Genomic DNA, 20,452 nt, shown 5'->3' on the forward strand with positions numbered 1-20,452 from the left:
TTTCTACGTGTTTGTGTGCGTGTGTCTGCGAAAGAATTTTCAAAATCACTTACCGTTCAAAAACTAGATTCTAGGGCGAATTTAAAAACACTGATATACTTGCGTGTTCGAAGCGGCAGTATATCGATGCAAAGTCGAGCCATATTGGCCGAAAAAGAAAGTTGGTTCTGTCGGAGTGGAGTGATGGTAAAAGTAGTCGGCGACGTACTTTCTTCTCTGCGCTGAGGCTTTTGTTTTCAATTCCCGATAAGCTAAACAGAAGCGATAGACACACTATTGTGAGCGAGTGTTTTGGTGTTCTGAAGACGGCACTACTGAGAACCAGCCGAAACGTTAAAAGTTCACCTGCTGCTTCTTACGACGAATCTTCGCGGATCATCTGGTGAGAAAGCAATTACATATTTTTCTTCTTTATCCATTTTAACTGTTTTGACTGAGACTCTTCGTGAAAGATAATACATAATTGCACGAAATATACATACTTTTTCTGCCTGTGTTACACAGATCTTAGTTTTAGACAAATCATTATCAGGAAACTATAGCTGTATGGTACTTTCTTAAAAATAACAGTTTAGGTCAAATAAAACAGTATCCTGACGCACCTCTTCGCAATGAAAAACGCCGTCATTGATGAGAACGATCGAAAACCAATCAGCAAATATCCGTCCAATGAGGTACACTAACAAAAAGCGACATTAATTACGGAATAGGCGCCCGATCACCTTCATTTGTTCTAAGTGCCAAATCTCGCATTTTTCGGGAGTATTAAACTGTACCTATTTTTGTACGTAATTTATTCGCATCCAAAGAAGTTGAGAAGGTGTTCAGATACCTCACGTCATTAATGTAAAACCCAGTGAGAGAAATTAGAAAATAAATGATTTGTTGAGAATGTACTAGGTGCCATAGGAGGGAAGTAACTGTTTCGAAGTGCCGAGAAGGAAGTTTTTGTTTCAAGTGTCACTAATAGCGAGACACTATTGATACTATAAGTACAGAAATACAGCAGTAATTTTTTAACTAGTAGAGCTGTAGCCAACAAGACATTTTCATACATTTTAAATTTATTAGAAGACAAGAACAAAATAAAATTGAAGAAAAAAGTTTTCCATTACTGACTTTTGTTTCTCACACCGTCTTGTAACTTAGAACAAATGAACTAATTGTAACAACTTCAACAGGTCTGCTTCATCTTTTGAATACACTGACATTTTTCCATTCTTCCGTTTCAGAGTTAAGGATTTTTTTATGCAGCTGTTTCAGACAGATATGTATGAGACTGTCGGATCAATTTGCGTTTGGAGGTTTTACGCGCCTCCTTTGGCAACAATGTTTCGGGAGCATCTCTAAAGTGAAGGAAGTCTGGTGTGAGCTTTGGAATTACACGGAATGGGTTTTCATGGCTTTAGCTGACTCAATCACCTTGATACGTGGCAAAGTGTTGAGCAAAGTGTTGTTTGGCAGACAGACCATGCATGCATCTTGTAGTAATAAATGTTTAAAATATTTTGTCTATCAAGGGGAGGCCGCCAATTGTGAAATTCAGATTCGATTCATACTGCGCATAATAAAAGCTCATGGCCAGAGGTGTAATGTGGCAAAGCACCAAGATGCACTTCTCAGCCGTTGTCGAGAAAATCGACAGTTAAAAGAAACCGTTGCCGTGAAATACTCTCTACGATTAATAATTTCCTACAGCGTCGTGGCATAGCGGTAAGCGCTTGGGTACGTAAACCGAAGGTCGCCGGATCGAATCTCGCACCACGTAACTTTTTTTATTATTTGTTTTATTTATATATATATATATATATATATATATATATATATATATATATATATATAATTCCCGCAATCAGTTGCAACAATTATGCATATAATAAGTTGTTGAAAGTCGTTTGTCGTGGAAAAATAATACTTGAAATAAAACACCAAGTGGATATATATATATATATATATATATATATATATATATATATATATATATATGTGTGTGTGTGTGTATACATTTGAATTGCAAAAAACAAATAATAATAAAAAAGTTCCATGGAGCGAGCTTCGATCCGGCGACCTTCGGATTACGAACCCGAGCGCTTACCGCTGCGCCACGACGCTGTAGAAAATTGTTAATCGTGGAGAGTATTTCACGGCAACGGCTTCTTTTCACTGTCGATTTTCTCGACAGCGGCTGAGAAGTGCATCTTGCTGCTTTGCCACATTACACCTCTGGCCATGAGCTTTTATTATGCGCAGTATGAATCGAATCTGAATTTCACAATTGGCGGCCTCCCCTTGTATGATTTGACTCTCGAAGGAAGTCTACCGGCATTCACCAGAGCACCGAGAACACAACAGCGCAGAAAACGCTTTTAGTGGAAAGCGGCACTTGGAACGGTTGCCATTTTCAGTCTTCACTTGTATTTAGATCAATGTTATACAGTAACTGCATCAAAACTATGGAATTCGGCACGACGTAGTTTCTGGAATTCTGTGTCAAACCGTTAATGTATAACGTTGATCTAGATACGATACAAATGATGATCGGGGGCATGTACCTTAATTAACGTTGTGGTTTTACTAGTGTAGCCTATTTGACGTATATATATATATATATATATATATATATATATATATATATAATATATATATATTAATGGTGATTCTCTCTTCTTGTGACCAGTGTGGTTAATTACGAGCTTTTAAGCTAAACGTAGATTCGCGAGGTTAGTCTGTTGTTTGCCCGAAACCGTTGTTTCTGCTAAAGACATGTACAGACGTTGTGCCAAATCACAAGTTTTGAAAAATATTTAAAATCTGTAACTCACAAAATTCTTAGATCAAAATTTACTCTCGTTACACATAACCAAGTTTCCGTTTGTGAAAACTAGAAAATGGGTATGTAACCGCCAAACCTGGGGTCGCATAAATTTCAACAAAATTTTGTGAAACACGACGCAAAAACTGTGTTTTCTTGTGTAATTTAATTCTGTTTTCTTCCTTCGATGCTCACATTAGTGATTAATTTTGTAATTTTTAGGATTAAAAAACTTTTTGACGGGATGGCAGCAGAATTATTGCGCTTTCTCTGTCACGGTTAGCAGGAAACTGACATATATGAAGTCCCCTAGAGCCCTTTTAACGAAAGTGAAAGAAAAAAAGATTCTTCGGTTTTCTTGCAAAGATACCCGTGTACACTGCCAAAGCAGTTGTCGATAACCTAGCAGGCGTGAATTATTTGGGATATTAGACAATTGTATCTCAAAGTTATAAACATATTTTTGCTTGGTTGTTTCATGTACCTCACCGAGAGATTTTGCAATAGACAACGGTTTCTATGGCTTTCAGTTATCCATTTAAACATAGTATGAGTGTGTAACCGCAAAATCGCCTTTTGTCTACACAGATTATCAGGAAATTTTGCCTTCTGTTCATATATATATGTGACGTAGGAAAATATCTGTATGCCTCTGAGTGCGGGATGGTAAGGCAATGTTTAATATTTACGTTTATATTTAAGCCATTAGAATCCTATGTGTATTACAATTGGACAAGTTCGTGTGTGAGTATGTTTGTTTGTTACTTCTTCCCGCTTAAACGGCCGGACCGATTTGGAAGGATTTTGCAACGGAAGTAGCATATGCCTTGATTTTAAGACACAGACTACTTTTAAAAGTGTGTTGTACAAGGTATTTATTGGTTTGAAGAATATAACGCCAAACGTCGAACAATACCTACTCTTAAAAAAAAAAGTTATTTACTCTTTGACTTGTGAACTGTATAGTACAGGGTGTTTCAAAAAGAACGATCTCATTTCAAAACTCCATGTTTATTGATAAAAACATGGGTTGGATTGCAAAATACTCTCAAAATCGTAAAGTTTCTGGTCTGTGTGTCCAGAAGAACATCCTCACGATACCTAAATTCCTCATAGGGAAGTTATGGGCGCTGTTATTCTGTTCTTCAGTTCTTTACATTATTGAGCAAGAACGACATGCACCTAAAGTGAGTGTTTTTCGTGCCATTTCTCGTGAAGAAGTGTACCTCGAGACACACTGCCCTGCATTCTTGGCTTTCGAGATCGCCATTTTTTTTCTTGTGGGGATATCTCTCTCCTTTAGCTCGTGACACAGGAGTGAAGAACAGATTAACTGCCGCCACTACTTCTGTGAAACCAGATGTAAAACTTATCAGGAATTTAGCTATGATATAGACGTTGTTCGTGCAGACGCTTGTGGAAGCAGAGACCATTTGCTGTACCACGGCCAGAACTTTAAGGTATTGTGAGTATTGTGCATTGCTTCCCATATCTGTAGTATGTTTTTAGTAATAAATATGGAATTTTGAAATGAGGTCATTCTGTCTGAAACACGCCGTATTTGCGCAAATGCTTTCGTTTTTTAATATGACCAACATAATACGATTCATCTTAATGAATACAATCCTCAACGTGTTTAAACCATACAGCACGCAATTCCGTTGCGTGTAGAAGGCTGGATTTTATTATAATTTTTTATGATAATTATATATATATATATATATATATATATATATATATTATACATGACTGCACCCGCTGGTAACAGGCACACACGTGAGCGCAGATGAAGCCGTTACACGTATAAATATTATAAAAATTTGCGCTCCACCGAACTAGAAATGATTTATTTTCTGCAATTTTGTCATATGATGACATGATGGAGACCGTGGCTGTTGTTTGAAGATAAATGTTGGTGCTGTTAGGACAGCAACCAGCCACAAATTTACTTTCAGTTCCTTTATTCAAAGGGTACCGTTACCGGTTTCGAATCGTTATGATTCATCCTCAGACGGTTTACACGCTTTCTTTATGACATGTGGTGTGTTTTTTTACAGATTAATTGTCCTAAAATATAAATAAAACGTAATTATAAACACGCCACACACAGATTGTTGCGTTACAGATTTTCGTTGCATGTGACTTACAGGGAACGTCGGTTTGGAGTGTTTGTTTTCATAACATTCGTGCGACAGATGTCTTCTGAGCTGAATCGCTTTCCGGCCAAATGTTCTTTTAACCTAGGGAACAGGTGATAGTGACTGGGCGCCAAGTCAGGACTACAGGGCGGGTGGGTGATTGTGTTCCACTGAAACTGTTGCAGGGGAGCAACGGTTTGCCGAGCGTTATGTGTGGGCGAGCGTTGTCACGGAGAATGTGTACGCCCTTGCTCAACATTTCTCTTCTCCGGTTCTGAATTGCCCGTTTGAGGTTTTTTTCAGTCTCTCACAGTACCTGTCAGCGTTTATTGTGGTCCCAGTGGGCATAAAGTCGACCAACAATACCCCTTTCCGATCCCAAAAAGCGGTTGTCATGACTTTACCGGCAGACTGTGTTTGTCTGAATTTCCGCGGCTTTGGCGAAGAAGGATGCCGTCACTGGCGTGGTTGTTGCTCGGTCTCAGGTGTAAAGTGGTGTGCTCAGTAGAGATGGGCAAAATGAAACACGTAACTGTTTCGAAACAAATGAAACAGTACAATGTAATGTTTCGATACGCTGTTTCGAAACAGTGAAACAGTTTGTGTTTTGTAATCTAATACACCTACAGAGTTTATCATCTTGAATGTCTACTGTGTAAGTATGTCCGTATAAACATAAATGAGGTGTGAGAGCGCTAATCATATCGCAGAAAGTATGAAACTATCACTTAGGCGTCTTGGCAGCTTCGTATTTCCTGCAGCAAATGCGCTGCTTTCGTGTCGTGTGACTTTCACACTTTTCAATTGGCTGAGGACAGCCACAGCTGAAGACAGAAAAATGGTTCAAATGGCTCTGAGCACTATGGGAGTTAACATCTGTGGTCATCAGTCCCCTAGAACTTAGAACTACCTAAACCTAACTAACCTAAGGACATCACACAACACCCAGTCATCACGAGGCAGAGAAAATCCCTGACCCCGCCGGGAATCGAACCGGGGCGCGGGAAGCGAGAACGCTACCGCACGACCACGAGCTGCGGACTTGAACGGAATGGACAGTATCTTGAAACAAGGATATAAGATTAATACCAACAAAAGCAAAACGAGGATAATGGAATGTAGTCATATTAAATCAGGTGATGCTGAGGGAACTAGACTGGGAAATGAGTCACTTAAAGTGGTAAATGAGTTTTGTTATTTGGGGAGCAAAATAACTGATGATGGTCGAAGTAGAGAGGATATAAAATGTAGACTGGCAATGGCAAGGAAAGCGTTTCTGAAGAAGAGAAATTTGTTAACATCGAGCATAAATTTATGTGTCAGGAGCTATTTTTTGAAAGTATATGTACGGAGTATAGCCATCTAACAAAAAGAAACATGGAGGGTAAACAATTTAGACAAGAAGAGAATAGATGCTTTCTAAATCTGGTGGTGCTACAGAAGAATGCGGAAGATTAAATGGGTAGATCACGTAACTAATGAGGAGGTACTGAATAGAATTGGGAAGATGAGGAATTTGTGGCACAACTTGACTAGAAGAAGGGATCCGTTGGTAGGACATGTTCTGAGGCATCAAGCGATCACCAATTTAGTATTGGAGGGCAGCATGGAGGGTAAAAATCGTACAGGGAGACCAAGAGATGAATACACTAAGCAGATTCAGAAGGACGTACGTTGCAGTAAGTACTGGGAGATGAAGAAGCTCATGCACAGGATAGAGTAGCATGGAGAGCTGCGCAAACCAGTCTCTGGACTGAAGACCACAACAACAACAACAACAACGACGACCACGGGAATAACAGTTTTGATTATTCGTGTTGAACACGGCTAGAAGTATCTTAAACTGGCACCGTTCACTGACTTGCAGAATGTATACTTAGAAGCAGGTTTCAAATTTGCTTACGTACGCTATGAATCTAGTATGTACTAGATGCGCCCCACGGTCTTACCCGCGGTGAAACAGTTGTTTATAGAGAAAAATAATGCCGAAGCGCGGTATCCACGCCTGAGCGCCATCGCAAACGTTTTCTCTTGGAAGTCTTTCGGCGCGAGCCTATTGCAGGCCAGCTAACTGCGCGATATCGAAAATGAATATATAAATAAATAAAAACTGGAAAATTTCAGCTGAAAAAAACAAAGTTCATGACATAAAAAATGCACCAAAATACATAGAAACACAAATAGGTAAAATAGAGCGAGTAAATAAATTTAAATATCTTGGAGAAACCATAGAACAGAATGGACTAGAAAAATTTGCAATAGATGTAAGAATTAACAAAATGGAAAGAGCATATGGTTTGACCAAAAATATTTACAACAAGAAATGTATATGTAGAAAAACAAAACTAAAACACTACACCACAGTGGTACGACCAGAATGTTTGTATGGATCTGAATGCCTAACGATGAACTATAAGATGGACAAACTAGAGGTACTGGAAAGAAGGATTAGTAGAAAAATAATGGGTGCAAAGAAACCTGCAGATGATTGGAAAATAAGAAGTAATGAGGAGACCAAAAATATAGAGAAAATATCTGAAGTAATGGCCAAACGATGATTAACCTTTTTTGGACGTCTCTACCGAATGGATGGAAATAGACTAACAAAACAAATACTCCTATATTTCTGGAAGAAGAAATCGACAATAGCATGGATTAACTTCTAAACTCGTGTTTGTACGTGTCTGGTTGGTATCTCAAAAAATTGTATAAACGTATTTTGATATCGAAATACGTAAATGGTTCAAATGGATCTGAGCACTATGGGACTCAACTTCTGAGGTCATCAGTTCCCTAGAACTTAGAACTACTTAAACCTAACTAAGGACAACACACACACCCATGCCCGAGGCAGGATTCGAACCTGCGACCGTAGCGGTCGCGCAGTTCCAGACTGTAGCGCTTAGAACCGCTCGGCCACCCCGGCCGGCGAAATATGTAAATGCCAGTGCAGGGTGACAGAGAAATGTTAAAATTAAATTTTGTCCGGAACTACGTGAAGGTCACGCGACACGATGCGAAATACAGATTAGCTAGTACATCAAACAATTCGCCTGCGCCGGTCGGAGTGGCCGAGCGGTTGTAGGCGCTACAGTCTGGAACCGCGTGACCGCTACGGTCGCAGGTTCGAACCCTGCCTCGGGCATGGATGTGTGTGATGTCCTTAGGTTAGTTAGGTTTAAGTAGTTCTAAGTTTTAGGGGACTGATAACCTCAGATGTTAAGTCCCATAGTGCTCAGAGCCATTTGAACCAATTCGCCTGCGAGAAAGAAATCCGTTTCAATGAAATTTTCAAATGCTACAAATGAGTCTGGTTGAAATGTTGGCCCTGACTGTCGTTAATCTTTAGACTTGCAAACACTGTACCAGAACGGTTATTGTAATTATAGAGCAAATGAACATAAAATTCAACGCGTCTCACTTTTGTGTTAAAACTGCTTAAAAATTCACACGATAAAACCTTTCTGAATTCATTTACTGACTTGAAACGTCTGAAGTGATATAATTATTATCACAGACGCCTTCTGTCAATCAATATGCCTTACAGTGGGCATCACCTTTGCTGGTAATTAAATTTGTTAGTCTACCTGTGCGAACGGAACGCTAGTCTGTTCTGCTACATGTCACTATTAAGATAGTGATGAAACTGTGAAGAATGGAATTTAATTTACCGTACTTGCGATGTGCAATGCAAGACGGTATCTTATCACTTGTGCAGCATTCAACTCACGATGTGCAATGCGACTATACGAAACACATTCGTAAAGGTAAAGAATGAAAAGTGAAGAAATAAACTTTACGACTGATAAAAGAGAACAAGGACTCGAAGTTAAAGTATACTTCATTAAGCCATAACAACAGTGCACACTTGCATAAAGTTCCCACACCTACACAAGTTAGCAAAATAGGTCATGATGATTTTCCTGTGTACAATTACTTTCCTTGACACTTATTTCTTTCCACAATACAGTTCAACCATACGTTATGTCCCAACAATAACAAATTACACAGTTACAAATATATGTATATACATATATACCATATGTTATGTCCCATAATAACACACACACACACACACACACACACATATATATATATATATATATATATATATATATATATATATATATATATATATAATAGAGGGAAACATTCCACGTGGGAAAAATATATCTAAGAACAAAGATGATGTGACTTACCGAACGAAAGTGCTGGCAGGTCGACAGATACACAAACAAACACAAACATACACACGAAATTCAAGCTTTCGCAACAAACTGTTGCTTCATCGGGAAAGAGGAAATGAGAGGGAAAGACGAAAGGATGTGGGTTTTAAGGGAGACACATTTGTCTGCTTGTGTCTGTGTATGTGCGGATGGATATGTGTGTGTGTGCGAGTGTATACCTACCCTTTTTTCCCCCAAGGCAAGTCTTTCCGCTCCCGGGATTGGAATGACTCCATACCCCCTCCCTTAAAACCCACATCCTTTAGTCTTTCTCTCTCCTTTCCTCTTTCCCGATGAAGCAACAGTTTGTTGCGAAAGCTTGAATTTCGTGTGCATGTTTGTGTTTGTTTGTGTGTCTGTCGACCTGCCAGCACTTTCGTTATATATATATATATATATATATATATATATATATATATATATATATATATATATATACTGGGTGATTAAAAAGTCAGTATAAATTTGAAAACTTAATAAACCACGGAATAATGTAGACAGAGAGGTAAAAATTGACACACATGCTTGGAATGACATGGGGTTTTATTAGAACAAAAAAAAAAAAAAAACAAAGTATTGCGAGACGCGTGAAAGATCTCTTGCGCGCGTCGTTTGGTGACGATCGTGTGCTCGGCCGCCACTTTCGTCACGCTTGGCCTCCCAGGTCCCCAGACCTCAGTCCGTGCGATTATTGGCTTTGGGGTTACCTGAAGTCGCAAGTGTATCGTGATCGACCGACATCTCTAGGGATGCTGAAAGACGACATCCGACGCCAATGCCTCACCATAACTCCGGACATGCTTTACAGTGCTGTTCACAACATTATTCCTCGACTACAGCTATTGTTGAGGAATTATGTTGGACATATTGAGCATTGCCTGTATAGAACATCATCTTTGCTTTGTGTTACTTTGTTATGCTAATTATTGCTATTTTGATCAGATGAAGCTCCATCTGTCCGACATTTTTTGAACTTTTGTATTTGTTTGGTTCTATTAAAACTCCATGTCATTCCAAGCATGTGCGTCAATTTGTACCTCTCTATCTACATTATTCCGTGATTTATTCAGTTTTCAGATTTATACTGTATATATATGTATGTAACTGGGTAATTTGTTATTATGCGACATTATGTATAGGACCTATTTTGCTAACTTGTGTAGGTGTGAGAACTTTATGCAAGGGTGTACTGTTGTTATTTCTTAATGAAGTATAGACTAACTTGGAGTTCTTGTTCTCTTTTAACAGTTGTTTAGTTCTTCATTTTTCATACATACCTTAAAAATTCCTGTTTTGACATTCTTGCATTGATACCATCTCAGTTCCACAAAACCTTTCCTCAGAATATATTATTACAAAATCCTTTTTAAATAACGCTTCCTCCACTACACCACGGCAGGCCGGCGTCCATCCTTTTCAAACCGAGTTCATGGCCAGATTGTCTAACACACACTTAATCTGACAACATGTTTGGCCTCATAACACAGATTTACAAAGAATATGATTAACTCGATAGTACAGATGTTGAGTACATTTATCAGATTCGCGACTTCATTCACAATTACGGCGACATCGTCTTGAAAATCGACATGCCGAATCGGACTGTCCCTGTTCGAGACATACAAGTTTAATACTTCGCTATGCAAACTGTCTGTGCTCACATTTTATGTAGGCTCTCTCTGTTATCTGTATCAGCCATTCATTGATATCATGAAGATTATCTGACCGCCATTTGTGCTAGTTCATTAAGCGTTACCCAGGGTGCAGCACTAGTGTTCAGAGGCGTGTACAAAATCGTATGTAGCGTTTTTAGACTTAACTTCAGCGTATAACTCTACGTCGGGTCAAGGATAAATGTGTGTAAGGTGCTTCGTGTTATTCCCTGTCGTGTGGTTGCAAGGCGGCTGCTAGATATGCTTAGCAATGGAACATACCGAGTTATTATACGTATTTAAACGCAGCCAAAACCTCCCAGACAAACAGAAGCTAAACGATGCCAAATTTAGCGTAAGGAGGGCTATGCGTGAAGCGTTCAGTGAATTCCAAAATAAAATTCTATGTACCGACTTGACAGAAAGTCCTAGGAAGTTCTGGTCTTACGTTAAATCAGTAAGTGGATCGAAACAGCATATCCAGACACTCCGGGATGATGATGGCATTGAAACAGAGCATGACACGCGTAAAGCTGAAATTCTAAACACCTTTTTCCAAAGCTGTTTTACAGAGGAAGACCGCACTGCAGTTCCTTCTCTAAATCCTCGCCCGAACGAAAAATGGCTGGCATCGAAATAAGTGTCCAAGGAATAGAAAAGCAACTGGAATCACTCAACAGAGGAAAGTCCACTGGACCTGACGGGATACCAATTCGATTCTACACAGAGTACGCGAAAGAACTTGCCCCCCTTCTGACAGCCGTGTACCGCAAGTCTCTAGAGGAACGGAAGGTTCCAAACGATTGGCAAAGAGCACAGGTAGTCCCAGTCTTCAAGAAGGGTCGTCGAGCAGATGCGCAAAACTATAGACCTATATCTCTGACGTCGATCTGTTGTAGAATTTTAGAACATGTTTTTTGCTCGCGTATCATGTCATTTCTGGAAACCCAGAATCTACTATGTAGGAATCAACACGGATTCCGGAAACAGCAATCGTGCGAGACCCAACTCATTTTATTTGTTCATGAGACCCGGAAAATATTAGATACAGGCTCCCAGGTAGATGCCATTTTCCTCGACTTCCGGAAGGCGTTCGATACAGTTCCGTACTGTCGCCTGATAAACGAAGTAAGAGCCTACGGAACATCAGACCGGCTGTGTGGCTGCATTGAAGAGTTTTTAGCAAACAGAACACAGCATGTTGTTCTCAATGGAGAGACGTCTACAGACGTTAAAGTAACCTCTGGCGTGCCACAGGGGAGTGTTATGGGACCATTGCTTTTCACAATATATATATAAATGACCTAGTAGATAGTGTCGGAAGTTCCATGCGGCTTTTCGCGGATGATGCTGTAGTATACAGAGAAATTGCAGCATTGCAAAATTTCAGCGAAATGCGGGAAGATCTGCAGCGGATAGCCACTTGGTGCAGGGAGTGGCAACTGACCCTTAACATAGACAAATGTAATGTATTGCGAATACATAGAAAGAAGGATCCTTTATTGTACGATTATATGATAGCGGAACAAACACTGGTAGCAGTTACTTCTGTAAAATATCTGGGAGTATGCGTGCGGAACGATTTGAAGTGGAATGATCATATAAAATTAATTGTTGGTAAGGCGAGTACCAGGTTGAGATTCATTGGGACAGTGCTTAGAAAATGTAGTCCATCAACAAAGGAGGTGGCTTACAAAACACTCGTTCGACCTACACTTGAGAATTGCTCATCAGTGTGGGATCCGTACCAGATCGGGTTGACGGAGGAGATAGAGAAGATCCAAAGAAGAGCGGTGCGTTTCGTCACAGGGTTATTTGGTAACCGTGATAGCGTTACAGAGATGTTTAGCAGACTCGAGTGGCAGACTCTGCAAGAGAGGCGCTCTGCATCGCGGTGTAGCTCGCTTGTCCAGGTTTCGAGAGGGTGCGTTTCTGGATGAGGTATCGAATATATTGCTTCCCCCTACTTATACCTCCGGAGGAGATCACGAATGTAAACTTAGAGAGATTCGAGCGCACACGGAGGCTTTCAGACAATCGTTCTTCCCGCGAACCGTACGCGACTGGAACAGGAAAGGGAGGTAATGACAGTGGCACGTAAAGTGCCCTCCGCCACACACCGTTGGGTGGCTTGAAGAGTATAAATGTAGATTTAGATGTAGAAGATTTTCCACTAAAATTCCTGTGAACCAAGAAAACACGCAACAAAAAATAAATATAGTGAAAGAGATTGTAGTTGCTAATCATTATACTGCTTCCATGGTTGACACAGGCTCTGAACAAAGTGAAGAAACACGCAAACACAAAGTGCACCACATAAGAAAAAGACAAAAACATATATACAATGTTCGATACATTGGTAATATATCACAGAAGAGATAATCATGATCCATACTCAGACTCTGGAATATACGAAGTAACATGCCAGGAATGTCCCATGTTTCTTGCATGGGACAGACAGGTCGAAATTTCAACAGCAGGTGCGCAGAGCACATTAAAGCCTACGCGTGAACAGACACACATCAGCGATAGCTACACACACAGGCCCTATGTAATACGGGACACCCATTTGGAAAAGTAGAGGAAAATGTCAAAGTACTCCACCGACTAAATAAAGGACATAAAATGGATTCGTTAGAAGAACTCGAAATATATACACATTACAGAAGATATGACGACAAACTGCTAAACGAAAAACTTGAAAGTGAATCGGTGAATTTCTTCAGATGCTTCGACAAAATACTTAAATAAAAGTAGTAACACTTAGAAAACAGCACCATTCTAAAACAATTGTCAGCAACTTGTAATCCATATCGTTAAGATAAATACCTTCTGTACAGAAGCATGTCTATGGAGGACCTGTAATATTATCTCTGGCAAATACTTATAAAAACATCTTTGTAAGTGTTTGTTTATGTAAGCAAATTCTCGATGTGTACTCTGCACCATTGTAAAATATATGTCAGCAAATTATAATCCATATAGCTAAGATAAATACATTCTGTACAAAAGCATATCTATGAAGGACCTTCTAACAATACCACCACTTGCAAAGTAGATTAGAAATTAGATTAATAATGTTGCTCACGCAGCATATGTTCGCTTTATCGGGCAACAACAAAACGATTGACTTTGGATGGTATCGTCAGAATCTAAATAATGTCACTGTAAAGAAGTTATTAATTTGGCACTTATCTGGAATGGATTACCACGTAGATATCGCCGAAGTCGTTATGGCTCATCTTGTTGATTCTAGGGTGATTCCACTTTGGCTGCTAGAAGGTTCGGATCTGTATTTTAGCAATATTTGAAGACCTAACAAATGTGTTTTTCAGGATATTCTTAATGATCAAACAATCCCAGATCGGATCGATGGCATGATAGAAATAATTTTTGACTTGGTGTTCACGATCCACATGTTTAATAAACTTATTGTAAATTCACATGTACTTCTTAATTGTCACATCATAAAGAAAACAGTTTTGTATCAATCTTCACATATTTAATTTCCACTTTAACCAAACACAAGACTTGACTGTTCTTTTACAAAGCGAAATAACAACACAACTTCTGCAAAGTGAAACAAAGACTGCTCTCTGCGCATTCACGCCAAAACGATTACAAAAAAAATCAAAGATTGTGACAGTCTCACAGAAATGCATACACACAAGAACCATATCACAGTAATATATCTATACATCGGAGAACCTATACATTAATAAAACGAAATGTGAATATTGTCACAAAAATATGTCTGTTACTTCGCAGAAAAGTAGTTCGATATTACTGGTATCGAAAACTGGGGTTGGAGTGCCGTAATGGTCACGTAAATAAAGAACCATTACAACCTGTAACATTATCTCTGGCAACTACATATAACAACATCTTTGTAAGTGTCTGTTTATGTAAGTTATTCTCGATTTGTACTCTGCACCATTGTAAAATATATGTCAGCAAATTATAATCTATATAGTTAAGATAAATACGTTCTGTACAAAAGCATATCTATGGAGGACCCGTAACATTATCTCTGGCAATTACATATAAAAACATCTCTGTAACTGTTTGTTTATGTGAGTTATTCTCGGTGTGTACTCTGCACCGAAAGTTGTGAGTGACGTTTAGCATGTGTGAGACTGCACAAGTGGACCATAAGAAAACTGTAAGTACAAGTTCTAACGAATTTAGCCACCGACCACAAATTAAAAATCGATAACTAACTAAAAATTGCGAGTTTGTTATATATTGCAGTTAAAGCAACAGAACAAAGCAGAACCTCACACTTTGCACTACATAAAAATGGCTTAGCACAAAGAAATCCAGACTAGACAATGCGAATCATTTCCCGAAACGTGTTGTGTAAAATATGAATAAAAGAAAATCGCAACTGGTAGCAGAAAAGTTATTTATAAACAAACGCAGTGTTTTCACAGTCACAGGCTTAAAACAACATATGTTGTTGTTAAGGTCTTCAGTCCTGAGACTGGTTTGATGCAGCTCTCCATGCTACTCCATCCTGTGCAAGCTTCTTCATCTCCCAGTACCTACTGCAGCCTACATCCTTCTGAATCTGCTTAGTGTATTCATCTCTTGGTCTCCCATATATATATATATATATATATATATATATATATATATATATATATATATATATATAAAATGGAGAAAATCAGAAGACTCTAAGAAATAAAAAAAATTTCTCCCATTACGATGAAACTACAAACATACCTTCAAAATTCCTCCAAAATCTTCCCCATCAATAAAATGAACAACAAAGCATTATATATCAGTTTTCATCTCCACAGCAAAATATTCTAAATAGCTTCTTGCAGATTCACAGTAAAAAGATCCTATTTTTTAAAAAACTCAACTGCACACTATAATGGTACTTGAATTACGTAACCATTGCGGCACCTCACCTCAACCTTTCGATACCAGCAATATTCTACTGCGTTTCTGTAACATATTTCTGAGACAACATTCAGATTTGATTTCATTAATGTAGAGGTACTTCGATACATCGATGTGTTTATGTTGCAGTGATATTATTCTTATGTGTATTCTTTCTTTTGTCACTATGATCTTTGTCGTACTTGTAACTCTGATTTTTGGGCGTGTAAGCGGTTTTTAGAGAGAGTCAAGTCTCGGCCGTCATGCTGAAAAGACACAGATTGCAGTCAGTTTATGAAATGTGAACTTTAACAGTGAGCAAGATATTTCCAAGTATGTTTTATATTGTGAAGTGATGTTTTGTCAGTCACGTAATATTGCAACAAAAGTAATAAAAAAGAAGTGTAACTTAAATTCGGAGTGCTGATTACTATTTTACATCACCATTGTCCTAACTTGCAAAAGTTTAATCTTCAAGAATGGTTTGTGAAGCGCATCTATAAAACTTTTGAATATCGCAGAGTAACACCTAGGCCTCTTTGCTTGGAATCATCACTACCTAGATTTTCGACGATTAAGCCAAGAGTTCAGAACGAGACCAGCGTGGGAAACACGAAAAGATGAGTGTCTGTTTTATCCATTATTACATGAAATGACTTTATTAACTGTGCTCTAATGACACCTGCCACATAGTATAACTTTGTTGTTGCCCGGAAATGCAATATTTAGCAGCGTGAGCAACACTACAATCATAATTAATTTTTGACCTTTGTTGTGGTAGGGTTGTTAGAACACTACTACACCTCAAAAAAGAACTCCCCACCGTTACGCAAATGACTGACTAGCAAGTCGATCACAAATAAACTTATTGACTACTCACGCTGTTCGCCACCGTAGCTCAGTGGACAACGCGACGGCTTGTTATGCCGGCGGGGGCCCCGGGTTCGATTCCCGGCCGAGTTGGAGATTTGCTCCGCTCAGGGACTGGGTGTCGGTTTCGTCTTCATCATCATCATTTCATCCTCATCGACGCGCAAGTCACCGAAGTGGCGTCATCTAAAAAGAATTGCACCAGGCTGTCAGCTCTACCCGCTGGAAGGTCCTCGCCATACATTTCATTTCATCTCGCTACTCATGCTGTGCGCTTCTTCATGTTTGACCCAGTACCCTAAAGCTGTATTACTTACAATGGCCCTTAAGGGTCAATTGGCTCTAAGCACTACGAGGTCATCAGTCCAGTAGACTTAGAACCACTTAAACGTAACTAAACTAAGGACATCACACACATCCATGCCCGAGGCAGGATTCGAACCTGCGACCGTAGCAGCAGCGCGGTTCCGGACTCGCCCTTAAGGATTGGCGCTCGAACGATTGCCCCTTCTAGTTATCTTACTTTAATTTCATAACGGGAGGAGGGGGGGGGGGAGGCTAAGGTCTATTCAGGATGGCAACACCTGAAGAGCGACCAGTTTATTTTTGTTTGATAGGTTGATAGGGTCACAAGTGGCACAGCTCCATAGGCCTAGTATTGTTTTTTTTTTCACCCTAGCTACCCTTAATGCGCTAATAAATACACAAAAACGTGGTTAGCGGAAAAAAACCGTATAAAAAAGTAAAAACAAAAAAAAACTGTCTTAACAGCCCCCTCCCCACACACCAAGAAATCGGACATTAAACTAAACCACACTACGCGAATCATTTCGGGCACGACAAAGAATACTCCCCTCCTCCCAGAACTAGCCGTAAGTCATAAACGTCCACCACAACTGCGAAGAAAGCAAGTACAACAAGCAATTTTCAAACCACTCAACAACTACCCCTTCACTCATTCTCCTATTACATAAATATTAAACGACTCCGCTCTAGAACATACCTATTGGCGAAAGCTGTATGCTCAGAAAATAACAAATTGTTCAAATGCCTCTGAGGACTATAGGACTTAACTTCTGAGGTCATCAGTCACCTGGACCTGAGAACTACTTAGACCTAACTAACCTAAGGACATCACACACATCCATGCCCGAGGCAGGATTCGGACCTGCGACCGTAGCGGTCGCGCGGTTCCAGACTGCAGCGCCTAGAACCGCTCGGCCACCCCGCAGAAAATAACATCTTCGGTCTTGTGCAATACTGCGAGACAGCCTGGGAAAATACTGTAACTGCAGACCTCAATAAATTCATATATATCTGTAAAAAACAGAATGGTTTTGACCTTCCGGGAAAATCCTGGGTCATTCTAAACGGAAATGAAAGAACCATGGCAAAAGTTGGAACTCGTGATACAAATGGGACGTAAACACGTGCCCGACGTACGACTGTGTAGCTGAAAGGCAAACAATCGAGCGTACACTGAAAGACATGTCTGCTAACAGCCTACACAGGACAATCTCAAGACTTCCTGAATAGAACTTACAGTTCAGTGAACTCCATTTGTAACCGAGACGTTTCTTTATGTTCGTTGTTCTTACTTTACATTCATTAATGTGATTTGTATTAATGCCCCTAACAACACGGCATTTTGAAATATAATTACGTCAGTAGTACCGACAAGTCCCATTCAAAACTACTTACCTGACAGCTGCGAATATTAGTGATCCATCTGCATAATAAATCACGGTTCAAAAGTAACTGGCACGAATAATTTAGGGAAGAATGGAAAAAGAGGTAGACGCCTACCTCGGGGAGGGGGAATCAGTTTGGGTTTCGGAAATATGTAGGAACACGTGAGACAATATTGACCATATGACTTACTCTAGAAGGCAAACCTACGGTTATAACATTTGTAGACTTAGAGAAAGCTTTTGACAATGTTGACTGGAATACTCTCTTTCAAATTCTGAAGGTGGCAGGGGTAAAACACAGGGAGCGAAAGGCTATTTGCAACTTGTATAGAAACCAGACGGCAGTTACAGGAGCCGAGGGGCATGAAAGGGAAGCAACAGTTGAGTATGGGGTGAGACAGGGCTGTAGCCTATCCCCGATGTTATTCAATCTGTACATTGGAGAAGCAGCTAAAGGAAACTAAAGATAAATTTGAAGCACGAATTAAAGTTCAGGGAGAAGAATTAAAAACTTTGAGGTTTGCCGACGACATTGAAGTTCTGTGGGAGACAACAAAGGACAGCAGTTGAACAGGACAGTGTCTTGAAGGGAAGATGGAAGACGGACGTAAACAAAAACAAAACAACGGTAATGGAATGCAGTCGAATTAAATCAGGTAATAGTACAGGAGTATTGCTATTTGGGTGGTATAATATCTAATGACAACCAAAGTAGAGACGAGATGAAATTGTAGGCTGGAATAGAAAGAAAAACGTTTCTGAAGAAGAGGAATTTCTTAATACCGAATATAACCTGAAGCGGTAGAAGATCGTTTCTGGAGGTTTTTGTCTGAGGTGCAGTCTTGTATGCAAGTGAAAGCTGGACGGGTGACAGTTTAGACAAGAAGCTTTTGAAATGTAGTGCTACGGAAGAATGCTGAATATTAGATAGGCAGATCGAGTAGTTAACAAGTAGGCACTGAACAGAATTGGGGAGGCAAGAAATTTGTGTCAACCTGACTAGAAGAAGGGGTCAGTTGGTAGGACACCTTCTGAGGCATCAAGGAATAACCAGTTTAGTACTAGAGGGACGCGTGAGTGGGGAGGAGGGCGTAAAAATGATAGAGAGAGACCGAGATGAACACATTAAACACATCTTCAGAAGGATGTAGATTCAGTAGTACCTGGAGATGAAGAAGCTTGTACAAAACTGGGTAGTGTGGATAGCTGCATCAAACTTGTTTCCGGACGCAAGATCACAACACCAACACCAACAACAACAACAATGGAAATTGTGTATTACGCTATTTTACAGGTTTTGCGTAGCACTTGGTGGTACTCCTGAGTCTTTGCTTCAATAAATTCTGCTGCGACAGGATTTTGAAATGTCTTCCGAGCCCACCAAAGCTAAAGAATCCGATAAAAACACCTACTTTTGAGCTATGACATTGTAGTTACTTAACTATTTATGAGGCTTGAAAATATTTTTGGTGATGTAAATTCTCCCTTTCTCACTTTCTGGAGTAGTCTACTTTTTAATTTTTATTCATCCTCAGGAGTCGGCCTCGGTGGCCGAGCGGTTCAAGATGCTTCAGTCCGGAACCGCGCGACTGCTACGGTCGCAGGTTCGAATCCTGCCTCGGACATGGATGTGTGTAATGTCCTTAGGTTCGTTAGGTTTAAGTAGTTCTAAGTTCTAGGGCACTGATGACCTCAGCAGTTAAGTCCCATAGTGCTCAGAGCCATATGAACCATTTTCATCCTTAGGAAAAATAAAGTATTAGACATACCAAACATTTCCGTCCTCATGAGTACTAGGACTGCAGTTTAGCTACTAATTTAAAACAGGCACAGTTGTTTGGAGATCTATACACTCTGGATGTAATGACTATAAGTATACAATACATGGAAAGAAAGAAAGAACACCAACTATGCACACAAGATGTAGAATTGCTAAAAGAGTGGAGAAATTCGAGTATCGAGGGAAATATAAAGAGTGTAATTAAATTCCGTTTACAGACGTTGAGGACAGGTACCGTAAAGCAAAAAAGAAAAAATTGCCCACTAAACGTGAGCTCTAAAACGCTCACATAAGAGCTATGAGAACCTGTTCATCTTCGTTACTGTGAAACAAATCTCTTTCACTTTAAGCTCTTTGCTTTCCATATTTTTGGAGAAAGAAGTATTTACCTAA

General features: G+C 39.6%; 1 protein-coding gene across 1 annotated transcript in view; it reads left to right on the forward strand.

Moving 5' to 3' along the window:
• Positions 1-210: 210 nt before the first annotated feature.
• Positions 211-20,452, forward strand: part of LOC126212775 (forkhead box protein F2-like) — a 483,336-nt gene continuing 463,094 nt past the window's right edge. The window contains exon 1 of the mRNA XM_049940180.1: positions 211-382. The gene's annotated coding sequence lies outside the window, so the exon portion shown is untranslated. The remainder of the gene's footprint in view (positions 383-20,452) is intronic.

The sequence above is a fragment of the Schistocerca nitens genome, chromosome 11 (assembly GCF_023898315.1).
Source record: "Schistocerca nitens isolate TAMUIC-IGC-003100 chromosome 11, iqSchNite1.1, whole genome shotgun sequence".
Classification (NCBI taxonomy): domain Eukaryota; kingdom Metazoa; phylum Arthropoda; class Insecta; order Orthoptera; family Acrididae; genus Schistocerca; species Schistocerca nitens.